The sequence below is a fragment of the Zeugodacus cucurbitae genome, chromosome 5, assembly GCF_028554725.1.
Source record: "Zeugodacus cucurbitae isolate PBARC_wt_2022May chromosome 5, idZeuCucr1.2, whole genome shotgun sequence".
Lineage (NCBI taxonomy): Eukaryota > Metazoa > Arthropoda > Insecta > Diptera > Tephritidae > Zeugodacus > Zeugodacus cucurbitae.
Genome location: NC_071670.1, coordinates 6,551,828 through 6,563,932, shown reverse-complemented (window position 1 = coordinate 6,563,932; position 12,105 = coordinate 6,551,828). Strand labels below are relative to the sequence as shown.

General features: G+C 34.0%; 2 protein-coding genes across 5 annotated transcripts in view; one reads left to right on the top strand and one right to left on the bottom strand.

Annotated features, from left to right (window-relative positions):
* LOC105216730 (uncharacterized) overlaps window positions 1–12,105 on the top strand; it is a 230,424-nt gene that overhangs the window by 130,382 nt on the left and 87,937 nt on the right. The window contains exon 1 of one of the 4 annotated variants that reach the window (XR_008471219.1): window positions 9,610–10,227. The exons of the other annotated variants lie outside the window; for them this stretch is intronic. The gene's annotated coding sequence lies outside the window, so the exon portion shown is untranslated. Of the gene's footprint in view, window positions 1–9,609; window positions 10,228–12,105 lie in introns of those variants that run through there. 4 annotated transcript variants of the gene reach the window in all.
* LOC105216729 (protein tweety-2) overlaps window positions 1–12,105 on the bottom strand; it is a 161,344-nt gene that overhangs the window by 120,621 nt on the left and 28,618 nt on the right. The window lies entirely within an intron of this gene.

The following is a 12,105-nucleotide window of genomic DNA, read 5'->3' as shown; positions in this document are numbered from 1 at the left end:
CAATTTTCACACGTGCGCAGCTTCAAAGACACAGCTATAAGAGCCTTCCCTATTGCATCAACACCGGCTGCGGCGTCAGCAATCACAGCTGCTGTCAGCATAGCGCTCAACAGTCGAATTGTGTGGATTTTTCTGGGCTTGGAAGACACTAGAAGAGCACCAGCACAACACAACACAACACAGTCAGTTGTCAGCCGCTGCGCTACTTCTGTCACCTATTGCCCTTTGCCCTCCAACACAGCGTTGCTGCCACAGCCAACGTCTGTCCATTTAACTGGCTTTCAGTTGTGTCGCTGTGACTCAAAAGAATCTTCGTTTATTTACTCGTTGCTATTTGTGTCGTTGATTGCGTCTCTTCAGCTGCTGCGCTTACTACCTTCCACTAACCTGTCTATCTCTGTGTTGTCGTCTGTTCCGTAGTTTATACATTTTTTCCACCGCTTTTATTTGTCTGCCCTTTTCCTCAAAAGATTGTCTACCGTTTGACTTGTGCCCTGCTGTTATTCCCGCTTGCTGTTCGTGGCGGCACTCATGCGACGCTTCAAAGGCGGGCATATGTTCGTAGTACCACGTATAGGTTGCTTTGACGGCGCAAGTGTCTTTAGTGTGGAGTTGGAGTTGTGCGAAACAAGCTGGGAAGCGCAGTGTAAGATTGAAAAGAATTTCTGTTTGATTTTATTTGCTTTTTTAGAATTCACTTTTTCTTATGCTCTCTTCTACGTAAATGCTTACCACCAGCAGTTGCCAGCCAGACAGCGAGTTGATTCACTTTGTTTGCACAACTTGATGAGCTTGCCATGATGTTTGTTGCTGCTATTCTTCAGTGCAGTTACGAGCTCAAAGTTGTGAAAGATTGGAATGCTTGTCTTGGTAGCTTTTTTTTGGAGGATAGTAAGGAAAAAAATTTGTTTTTTGATAGTCTCACTACTTTGTAGTTCTACAGTTCTATTGCGTGAAAGGATGTCTAAAAAGTGATAAATAAAGTTGCAAAATTGGTTTACGTTTTTTGCGGATTTTTTTACCACGAAAAAAAAAACAAAACCCAAAAAAATTAAAAATAAAAATTTTTCAGATGGGACCTTGTATAAAAAGAACTTTCCATACGTGCCTAATCATCACTGTCATAAGGATAGCCACAAAGAAATGATTTCACTATAGTTCTGAATATCTGAGAGACACGTTCTTCTACAATAGACGATAGTATTTAAAAATATTTGAAGCTTAAAGACTGTTCTGCGTTTGAACCTTACAAAAAATTTACGGAGATCGAATTTTTCACTGACTTCCTAGTAAAAAAATGCGTACCAACTAGATAGTAAAGCTTAGTGGTCACTTCACTCCAATTATAATGGGAAATAGCGAAGAAAACGGCAACATTCGCACGCTTCAAAGTTCGGCCAGAGTTTATTGGTTTCGACAGGTGTTACTGTTGTAGAAATTTCAGAAACTTTGACTGGACCAGTTACTCTTATTACATTTATTGCTTTCTTTAGCAAAAAAATGCATTATTTCTATGAAAAATTCAAAGTTTTTCGCATTTGCAATACACACGTTCGAGTCCCGCTGAAATGTGGCAACATTGCATGCTGTCAATACATAATTGCATACATTTATTGACCTCCATTTTGACAAATTAACATTAGCGCAACTGAAAACCGACTTACAAGCTAAATAGGTTCGGTATTGGCTTTAAAGAAATTCAAATTTATTGTATTGCTGCAACCACACCCGCAGACTGCATTTAATTAACGGCGTTTACAAGCGATAAAAAACTGCATTAATTTTCATAAATTTTCAAGCGGCAAGCGTTTGAGTGCATGCAGCTCAGCCGCAAATAGGTTTCTTTGTTAGTGTTAATACAAATTTGGGTTCATTATATGCATTTTTTATAGATAAAAGTGTAAACAGCAGTTTAATAAATAAGTCTGTGGCTTCACACGAAAGTTATTTAATACAAATCGAGTTGGATAAGCAACGCTTCGAAGTTATGAGCTTTTGTATATTGTATGTGAACAGAGATCTATAAGATAGCGCCAGAGATTAAATGTTGTTTTCTGTAGAGTTCTGCGCTATGAGACGAGCCAGACTATTTAAAAGCTAATTCGAATCAGTCCAGTCATTTAGACCGACTGTAATGATAATATTCTAAATAGTTTCAAGCAAAGCTGCCGTGTTAACAGTCCTTGGCTGGAGCCAGATCCGGATCTAATTAGGTCACTTAGACCAACTACATATGTAAACATGCAAAATAGCTTGGAGGATCCCAATCAAGATCCGGGTAAATTACGGCTGCTTAGATCCGACTGTCATGAGAATATACTAAATAATTTCCAGGAATGCTGCTGTGTTAACAGCTCTTGGCCTATTCAAGATCCAGTTCCATTCCGGTCATTTAGACCGACTGTCATGAGAACATTCAAAATAGTTTCGAGGAATGCTGCCGTGTTAACAGACCTTGGTTGGATCAAGAACCAGGTCCATTCCGGTCGCTTAGGCCGATTGTCAAGAAAACGGTACTATATAAATAGTTTCGAGAAATGCTGTCGTGTAAACGGTCCTTGTTCGGATCGAGATCCCGGTACATACCGGTTACGTAGGTTCTAAATAGTTTAGAGAAATACTGCCTTGTTTACAGTCCTTGGCCGGTTCGTGATCCGGGTCCATTTCGTGCATTTAGACTGACTGTCATGATAATATTGTAAATAGTTTCAAGGAAATAGTTTCCGGGTCTATTTTGGTTACTTAGACCGACTATCATGAGAACATCTTAATAGCTACGAGGAATGTTGACAGTTCTTTTCCTTTTAAAGACTGAGGTCCAATCCAGACACTTAGACCTGACTAACTCGAGGGCACTGTGAAATTTATAGTTAGTCCAACCTATAATTAGTTTCAACCTTCATTTAATGACCTTCGTCATAACCTCAATTGTAAAAAATAAACTTATTTTCCTTCACCATATTGTTTCTGTTATTTATCACACTTCGCAGTCGTAAATAAAACCGAAAAATATATAATTCCTCGTACGCATAAAAATCAAAATACAATTAGTACACTTATACGCCGCCAAAGTGCTGTAATAATTTCTACGAAATTTCCTACACAACACACACAGCAGCCCACACAAATTCCCGAGATAATACGGAAATCTATGGCAAGTCTTAATTAGCATATTTTCACAGTGCTTGCCTACATAGAAGACACAAAACCCAAAAAGAAAACTTGAAAAAGAAAAGCAGCTAATAAAAGCACAACGCCACGAAGTTGTGAAAAGGCGACTGCGCCAGGCATATACATATGTATATAGCCACAGCTGTAAATTTACGCGCAGCAAAGTTCAAGTTCAGCCGCAATTAGTGTACGTACGCTGACATTAGCGCTTGTTGTAGAGCGCGCGGTCGCGTGTGTGACGTTTGCGGCGTAGACATACACAGTGTTTTTCGTTATTTATATTTTGTTTTCTGTTTTATATTTTAATTCTTTTTTCTTTTATTTTTTTTAATTAAATTTTTTTTTTTATAATTAATTAAAATATTTTTTTTTAAATTTTTTTAATATTATTTTTTCATGTTTTTTAAATTATTTTTAAATAAAAAAAATCATTTTAATTTTTTTTAAATTCTTTTTAAATTAAATTTTTTTTTAATTCTTTTTAAATTAAAATTTTTTTTAAATTATTTTACATATTTTTTTAACAACAATTTTTTTTAAATTAATTTTTTTTTAGTTTTTTCGTCTTTACTTTGCCGTCACCACTTGTGTAGGCTACACTGTTTTTCTTCTCAATATTAGTTTTTCCATGCTCTATTAGTTGCCAACACTAAATATAGTACAATGGCCTTATAAAAAAAGAAAAAAACTAAACCAACAAGTTTTTCTTTTTTTTTCAAAACAAATCTCTAACTGTGTATTTGTGGCTTTACGCTGTCATGTGTGTTTTGCCACCACACACCATACATTAATTTTCCAACATATTGTTTTTCAATATTTGTTTTTGTATTTTTATATTTTTCTTTTATAATTTTTTTCGTTGTTTCACTTTGTGGGCGTCATTCGCGGTTGGCCACTGTTGTTTTCGTGTTTTGTGTACCAGTGTCATCCAGCTGTTTATGGCATTACTGGTGTGTTCTGGTTGTCTCTCTGTCTGTCCGTTGTAGTAGTTGTCCACTCAACTGGTGCCTCTTGTTTGTCTGCTGTCTACTTACAGTTTGTTATAATTTTATTTAGATATTTTTTCTTTGCATTTCAATTATCTTCTTTAGTGAAAAAATATATTTTTTTTCTTCACAAAACGCTTTTTGGCCCCCGCCAACTACGCTGCCCACGCTTTCCACTGTCTCTCCTCATTCATACAATTCCCTCATAGTTCTATTGCCGTCTAGTCGCTCGTTCTTCACAGCACCGCTTAACATACCCCTCCGCCTAGTGTGGCGTTGGCTTAATTAATTTTATGTGTTTGTCACGTTGACAAAAAAAGAACCGTTATGTGTACTATCCGCCTCCGCTGCTGGAAAAGCGCGTCAAATCACTCGCGCCCCAACAACGTTAATTCAACACTTTTCCGCTCAGTGATTTGTTGTTGTACACTTGGCATGCTTTTCAATAGATTTTTTTTTTCGCCGCAAACTTTTAATACAATTTATTTTTATTTTTATTCGTATGCGATGTTTTTTTTTTGTTTTTGTTTAATTTTGGCAGCCGCGTTTTATAGTTGCGGTCGCTTTGACGCTTCTCACTTGCTGCTCGCAATTTATCACTCTGCTCTGTGGTAATTAATTGATTTGTACAAATGTGATTTTTGTCTGCTTGGTGTTATTGTTAATATTGTTGCTTTTTGTTTTTTTTTTTGTCACTTTTTTCATGTAAGACAGTCGCGCTTGTATTGACGTGATTTGCACGCCCATTTCATGCTGGCGATATCAGATTTCGTGCAGCATTTTGAACGGCAATTGAGTTGGGGTCGTTGAAGCGGGCCGGTTTCTAGGTTAGTCAGTACATTGGCCGCGCTTTTAAGCGTGGCGTATATAAATGTTGCAGATTGAAAGGAAAGTTGGAGCATAAATTTGTATTTAAATTTATCATATTGAAGCTTGCTGTCTCGCTTCGGTTTCTGGCTTGTTTATATACAGCGCTTGTTACGCGTTAGAGCCAAAAATGTTTAACAAATTTCAAAATTCATAAATATTTTCGCATATTTTGTGCAAATTTAATAATTAGTATTTACAATTAAATATATGTATCGGAATTTCGAAAATCGATAAATGATATTCAATTTATACTGCGTTCACACAAGAGCGAAGCGTTATACAGCGTTTGCACAAGCAATTTTTTAATAATTTGGAAAGGGTTTTTCAATAGTAACGCTACAAAAGTATACCGATAGGGACAGCAAAAGACGCCATATTTTTCGCCGCTCTTTTGACATTTCTCTTCAGTAAGGTTTGTCATTTGATCATGGAAATATATAGGATGCAACAACGCGTCGAAATTATTAAAATTCACTACCGAAATTCGGAGTCAGTGGCCTCAACTTCAAGAGCGTTGCCCTCAATTTATGGTCGTCATAATCGTCTTGTCAAATCAATAATTGAGAGTCTAGTAGAAAAATTTTAAACTACAGGTACAGTACAAAACGTTCCCGTGCCAGTGAGACAAGAAAGAACCCGTACTGTCGAGATTATTGCTGCCACTAGCGCATCAATTGAGGACGACCCAGATCAGTTTCTCACACTTCGTTCTCAAACGTTGAGCATATCTGAGACGTCGTTGTGGCGAATCTTCGAAAATTGGGCTGAGCAACAACTTGAAAATGAATCGGATCTTCATCAAAAAATCATCTTCAGCGATGAGGCTCATTTCTGGCCGAATGGCTTCATCAATAAGCAAAATTTGCGTTATTAGTCAGGCAGCAATCCACATGTACCCCATGAATCACCATTGCATTCCGCAAAATTACGGTTTGGCGCGGTTTATGAGCCGGTGGCGCCATTGGGCCGTACTTCTACCATGATGATCTCCACTACCACATTACTGTAATTGGGAATCGCTACCGTTCAATGATAACCGAATATTTTGGCCCGAATTGGATAACATGGACTTGGACAATATGTGGTTCCAACAGGACGGCACCACAAGCCACATAGCGAATGTCACAATCTATTCATCGAAAACTAAGTTTAGTGAGTGTGTTATCTTACGAAATGGCCCAGTCAATTTGCCGCCTCGGTCGTGAGATTTGATGCAGTAAGACTATTTCCTGTGGGGCTATGTTAAGTCTAGGGTCTATGCTAAGAAGCCAGCGACGAGTGATGAACTTCGTACGAATATTGAACGTGGAATTGCGGCAGTATTGACCGATTTATGATTGAAAACCGTCAAAAATTTGGTTCAGCGTCTGGACATCTTTTTTTATGTCAAAGGAAAAAATGTAATGACTTAATAGTCATTTACTATACTATTAATCAACCGCCATGGCCCGTGGTGGCCATGCAAAAGAAATCGAGTTCCATATATAATGGCATCGAATGCACTTTCACAGAAATAATGAATTTCATTGATATCCCAAACTGTTTCTGTTTTATTTAAATAAACTTTTTTAGCGCTCTTAGTGAAAAACACTTTACTAAATATTTTATATAAAATAATATTTTAAAATTTGCTGCATTTATTAAATATAATTTTTTAAAGTTATTTTCTCTCCTCAACAACAACATAATTTTCGCTTGCGTAAATTTTAATTGACATGTCAAAGCTGTCAAAATGCATTTGAATTATAATTAAAAGTGCAAAAGGTCTATTAATTAAGCGCACTAAAGTGAGTGACAGCGAAAAAAAGTGTTAAATCTAAATGTGCAAACAAATATGCTTAAATGAATGAAATGACAATTGTTACATTTGTTGGCGAAATGTGACAACCAGCCACTAGTACGAGTATCATTTATACGCGCTTGCCACTAAACCGCTAAGCGCAATTAAACTCCAACTACCACTGTTATTAAATTCAAATGCACTCGACTAACAAGTATTTTACTACGCGCATTGTTGTTGTGACAAAAAAAGAATAAAAATAAATGCAGCATTTGCTAATTGAGTCATTACTGCAAGGTATAATAAAAATGCGTTTGAGTGGCACACAACCAACGCTTCTGCTACGCAACAATACCATGTCTGCCGCCCACAAACTGTCAAACATGTCAGTTTTAAGTGCCAATTTCCATACATTGCGCATTTATTATATAATTCATGTGCGCTATGTTGCCAATTTTCGCACACAAGCGCTGTCGCTTTTTCTCTCACTGTCAACTATGTATGCTCTGTAGTAGATACTTACATACATATGAACAGACGCGCTGTAATTACATGCGTTAAATTTGCTGCATGTTTAAACTTTAACACTTCACCGCTGAGTGCACTTAAGCCGCTTACAGCAGCTACAACAATAACAACAGCAATAACGGTAATGCCTTAAATATTATTTAAAAATGTTTCGGCGCTCGCTTTCACCACTGCCTGCACCTAATGAAATGTCAAAGGGCGTCGGTGTAAATTTACCGTTGCGCCATGCAGTTCTATGGGCTCTACTGCTAACAACGAACACTACAGTTCTTTCCCACTTTTTATTTAATTTTTTTTTTTTATTTTTTCAATGACTTTCTTTGCGCTTCGTTGTCAATTTAGTTTTGACAGCTAAGCCGGTATTTGCTTACAATCGCAATTACGTGGCAAACTTCCGGCTAAAACATAGATACCGTCGTGGGTTGTAGGTGTCGGTTGTGAGGAAGTGCCATGCATTTGTGCGTCTAGCGAGGGTAGATAACGTGTGTGTAATTCCAATGAAAAATTAAGTATGTGCATACAGACAGACGGACTCTCCGAAATTAGAATTTTGTTGGGTGTAGGGTACATACATATATCTCTTGTGGAAGTTAATGAGTCACTTTGTTATTTTTTTCTTTCTTTTTTTTTGAAATTCTTCATTGACTGGGATTTTGAATATGTATTTGTAGAATTATTCTTTCTTAAATAAAAAATATTTTCTATTAAAGTGGTTGACAAAGCTGGAATAACCGTTCCAAGAAAAAAAGTTCATGAAACGAGAGAGGATCTAAAAGTTGTCTAAGGTAGGTTTATCGTCAATTAAGAACGTGTCAAATATCACGAAGCTTTGTAAATAACGAGATATTTACAATTAAAAGAGTGTGATTCATAGTGAGGGTGAGAACTCGTCAAATAACACAAAGCTTTGGTTTGGTTGAGGTTCTTCTTCTTCTTGATTGGCGTAGACACCGCTTACGCGGTTATAGCCGAGTCCACAACAGCGCGCCACGCATCTCTCCTTTTGGCAGTTTGGCGCCAATTGGTAATACCAACTGAAAGCAGGTCCTTCCATCGGAGTGGAGGTCTCCCTCTTCCTCGGCTTCCATCAACGGGTACCGCATCGAAAACTTTCAGAGCTGGGGCACTTTCGTCCATTCGAACAACATGACCCAGCCAGCGTAGCCGCTGTCTTTTTATTCGCTGGACTATGTCTATGTCGTCGAACAACACATACAGCTCATCATTCCATCTTCTGCGGTATTCGCCGTTGCCAATGTTTAAGGGACCATAAATCTTACGCAAAACCTTTCTCTCGAAAACTCCTAGTGCCGTCTCATCTCCACGCTTCTGCACCATAAAGTAGGACGGGAATGATGAGGGACTTGTAGAGTTTAGTTTTTGTTCGTCGAGAGAGGACTTTACTTTTCAATTGCCTACTCAGTTCATACACCTGTTGGCAAGAGTGATTCTGCGTTGGATTTCAAGGCTGACATTATTATCGGTGTTGATGCTGGTGCCCAGGTATACGCAATTATCTACAACTTCAAAGTTATGACTGTCAACAGTGACGTGGGAGCTAAGACGCGAATGCGCTGACTGTTTGTTTGATGACAGGAGATATTTCGTCTTGTGCTCATTCACCACCAGACCCATTCGCTTCGCTTCCTTATCAAGGCGGGAAAAATCAGAACTAACGGCGCGGGTGTTGTTTCCAATGATATCGATATCATCGGCGTACGCCAGTAGCTGTACACTCTTATAAAAAATTGTACCTTCTCTGGTTGAGGTTGTTTCCAAATAAAATAGTGTTATTCATAAAAAAGAAGGCTCTAGTAGCTCTATAAGCGTTTCCGAAGACCGAAAGACGAACAAGTCTAACTAATACGAACGGACCCGGGTTTTATTCGCACAAAGACTAAATCAAAAATAATTGTGGAATGTTTTCTGTCACAACACGAACAAAAATAACCGAATGATTTCCAGACCTTTTTTAAAACAGTAATTTCTTGAGATCACATTCGTAGAATAATTTAACCAGAGTTTTTAAAACGCGAAAAATTTCTGAAAGACACCAACTTTTATTTTTAATAATGTTCCCTCTGAAATACAATACATTTTTTAACTTACTTAGACATTTTTGAGTTACTTCTTGGATTATTTTCTTTTAATTTTTTGTTTCAAACCATACCTGTAAAGAAAAGAAAAATATCTTTCGTTTAATTTGTTGTTTTTTTTCAGTTATATAAATAGAAAAACAATTGTTTATGAATATTTTAATTTTATTAGTATGAATGTAGCTATAAAATTAAAAAAATAAATAAATTCTGCCTAAAAAATAAACAGCAAATACTAATAAAATATTCAAAATCGTAAAAACAAAAAATGCTAATAAAATAACAACTAAATTAGAAACATTAATATAAACTCAAGTGTGAACACGCCATTAATTGCTTGCACAGCTGTAATCGTACAACTTACATGTGACAGTTCGATTACGAAAGAAAATCAAATAAACAATTCAGCAATTTTAGTTCAAACTTTGATTGCAACATAAATGAAAATGAGAGATATAGGCGCAGCAATAAAAAAGCAATAATGAGTGAAATAAACGAAAAATGCTTCGAAAAACATCTGTGCTGTAGAAATTCACATACAATGATTAACTAGAAATCCATAGACTTTTGCTTTCTGACGCCTCAAAGCAATAATACAATTGTGTTTACAACAATAAAATGCCAGCAAAAAAAAAAATACATATGGTGGATTGTAGCTGCTGTTGCATGCCTTCAATCAGCAATCAAGTGAAAGCTAATTAAAGGAAAAATCAAGAAAATGGAAAAGTGAAACAAAAAAATTGATGGCTCATGCAGGCACTTAACGATAAAATTTGGAGAATGAAAAAAAGAACTGGTGAGAGAACTGCATATGAGATTATCAATATTTTTTTATTGTCAAGCTAATATGTGGGAAAATAACTATAATTGATGTGCATAGTTAAGGCGGGGAGAGTAAGTGTCGCAGCTGGGGTGCTTGAGAATAGATATTAAAGCCACGATAAGCTGATGGCTGTTTTGTTTTGAGTGACTAGATTTCCAGAGAAGAGATAAAAGTATCTGAAATTCAGCTGATGCTCCAGTAAAATTCAGCTGTAATATTTTGATAAAATCAATTTTCAATTCACCAAACATCTGGTCGAAAATATTATCAAAAACGCTCAAAAATGTATATTCTAGCACTTATTATTGATCAAGGAACTCTGCTAACTTTTAGTTTAGAGTGATCCATCAATAATTTTATTGTAAACTTAAAAATGGAACCACACTTTCCATTTAGTCCATAGGAGTAGCTATAATTAGTGTTTTTTTTATTAATTCATCAAAGTGTAAGCCACAAAATCTCATATACTCTTTAACAACGCCCATTAATATTTACAGTCCGTTCGCATCATTAACTTTCTAATAGCTGATGATTATATTAGTAAAACCCCGAAAAAAATTAACTTTGTTGCTAGAGTATCGGCATAGCTTTCAACTCGTTTGAGTTTCTATTTAATTTTGATTGTTATCTCTTTTCTTAATATATTTTTTTGAGCTCTTTGCGGCTTTAAAGTATTGAGTTTTGAGTTAAAATTGATTTTAGTTATAAATAATTGTTTAATAATTGCTACTTTGCAGTTTACTAAAAAAAAGTTCTAGCAAAATAATTTTTATTTACCAAAAAATAATTTATTACATTTTCATAAATATTAAAAATTTTCATAAAAATTTAAAAGAATTTCAATAAAAACTCAAAAAATTTTCATAAACCTTAAAAATGATGATTAAAGTTTAAAAATTTTTATAAAAACTCAACAATTTTTATAAAAGTAAATATTTAAATTTTTTCATAAATATTATATTTTTTAAAGAAAGTTCACATATCATATTTCATTAAAATTTTTCAACTTATTTTACAAATAAAAACATAAACACATTAAAAAATAAAAATTGCTTGTAGTAATTTAAAAAAAAAAAAAAAATTAAATGAAAATAGGTAAAAAAAAAATAAATTAAAAAAAATAATGTAATGCGAAAAATAATTAAAATTAAATTAGTTTTGAAAAAATAATATAAATAAAATATTAAAAAAAAAAAAAAATTATAAATTAAAAAAAATTTAAATTAAAAAATTAATGTATTTGCCAATGTTTATTTATATTTATTATAAAAATCATAAAATTAAAAAAATGTTTTTTCCTGAAAAAATATATTTTTTTATTTAAATCGTTTTTTAATTGTTTTTTATGTATTTTATTTTTTTAATTATTTTATTTATATTGCCAGTGTTTTACTCCAAAAATAATTAAATTTTTGTTATTTTTCGGCTAAATAATTGATTAAATTTTATGAAAATTCAAAAAAGTTGCTCATAAAATTTCAATTTATTTGTTTTTTTAAATACATTTATTAAAATAAAATATTTTTTTTTTTTTAATTCTTTAGTTGTTATGAAATTTATTATATTTTCATTTCTTGATTATTTCAAATTTTTTTAATAAAAATGTAAACTTATTTTTTTTACAAAAAGCAAATTTTTTACAGTTATTTTATTAATTATATTTTTAATATGTATATATTTTCTCCTTCTATTATGAAATACTTTCAATTTATTTTTCAATTAAAATCAATAAAAAAAACTGCTGGAAATTTATTTTACATTAAAATATTTATTATTATTTTGATAAAAAATTAAACAATATTTCAAAATTGTTTTTTAATATATTTAATTAAATTTTCTTTTGATATTTAA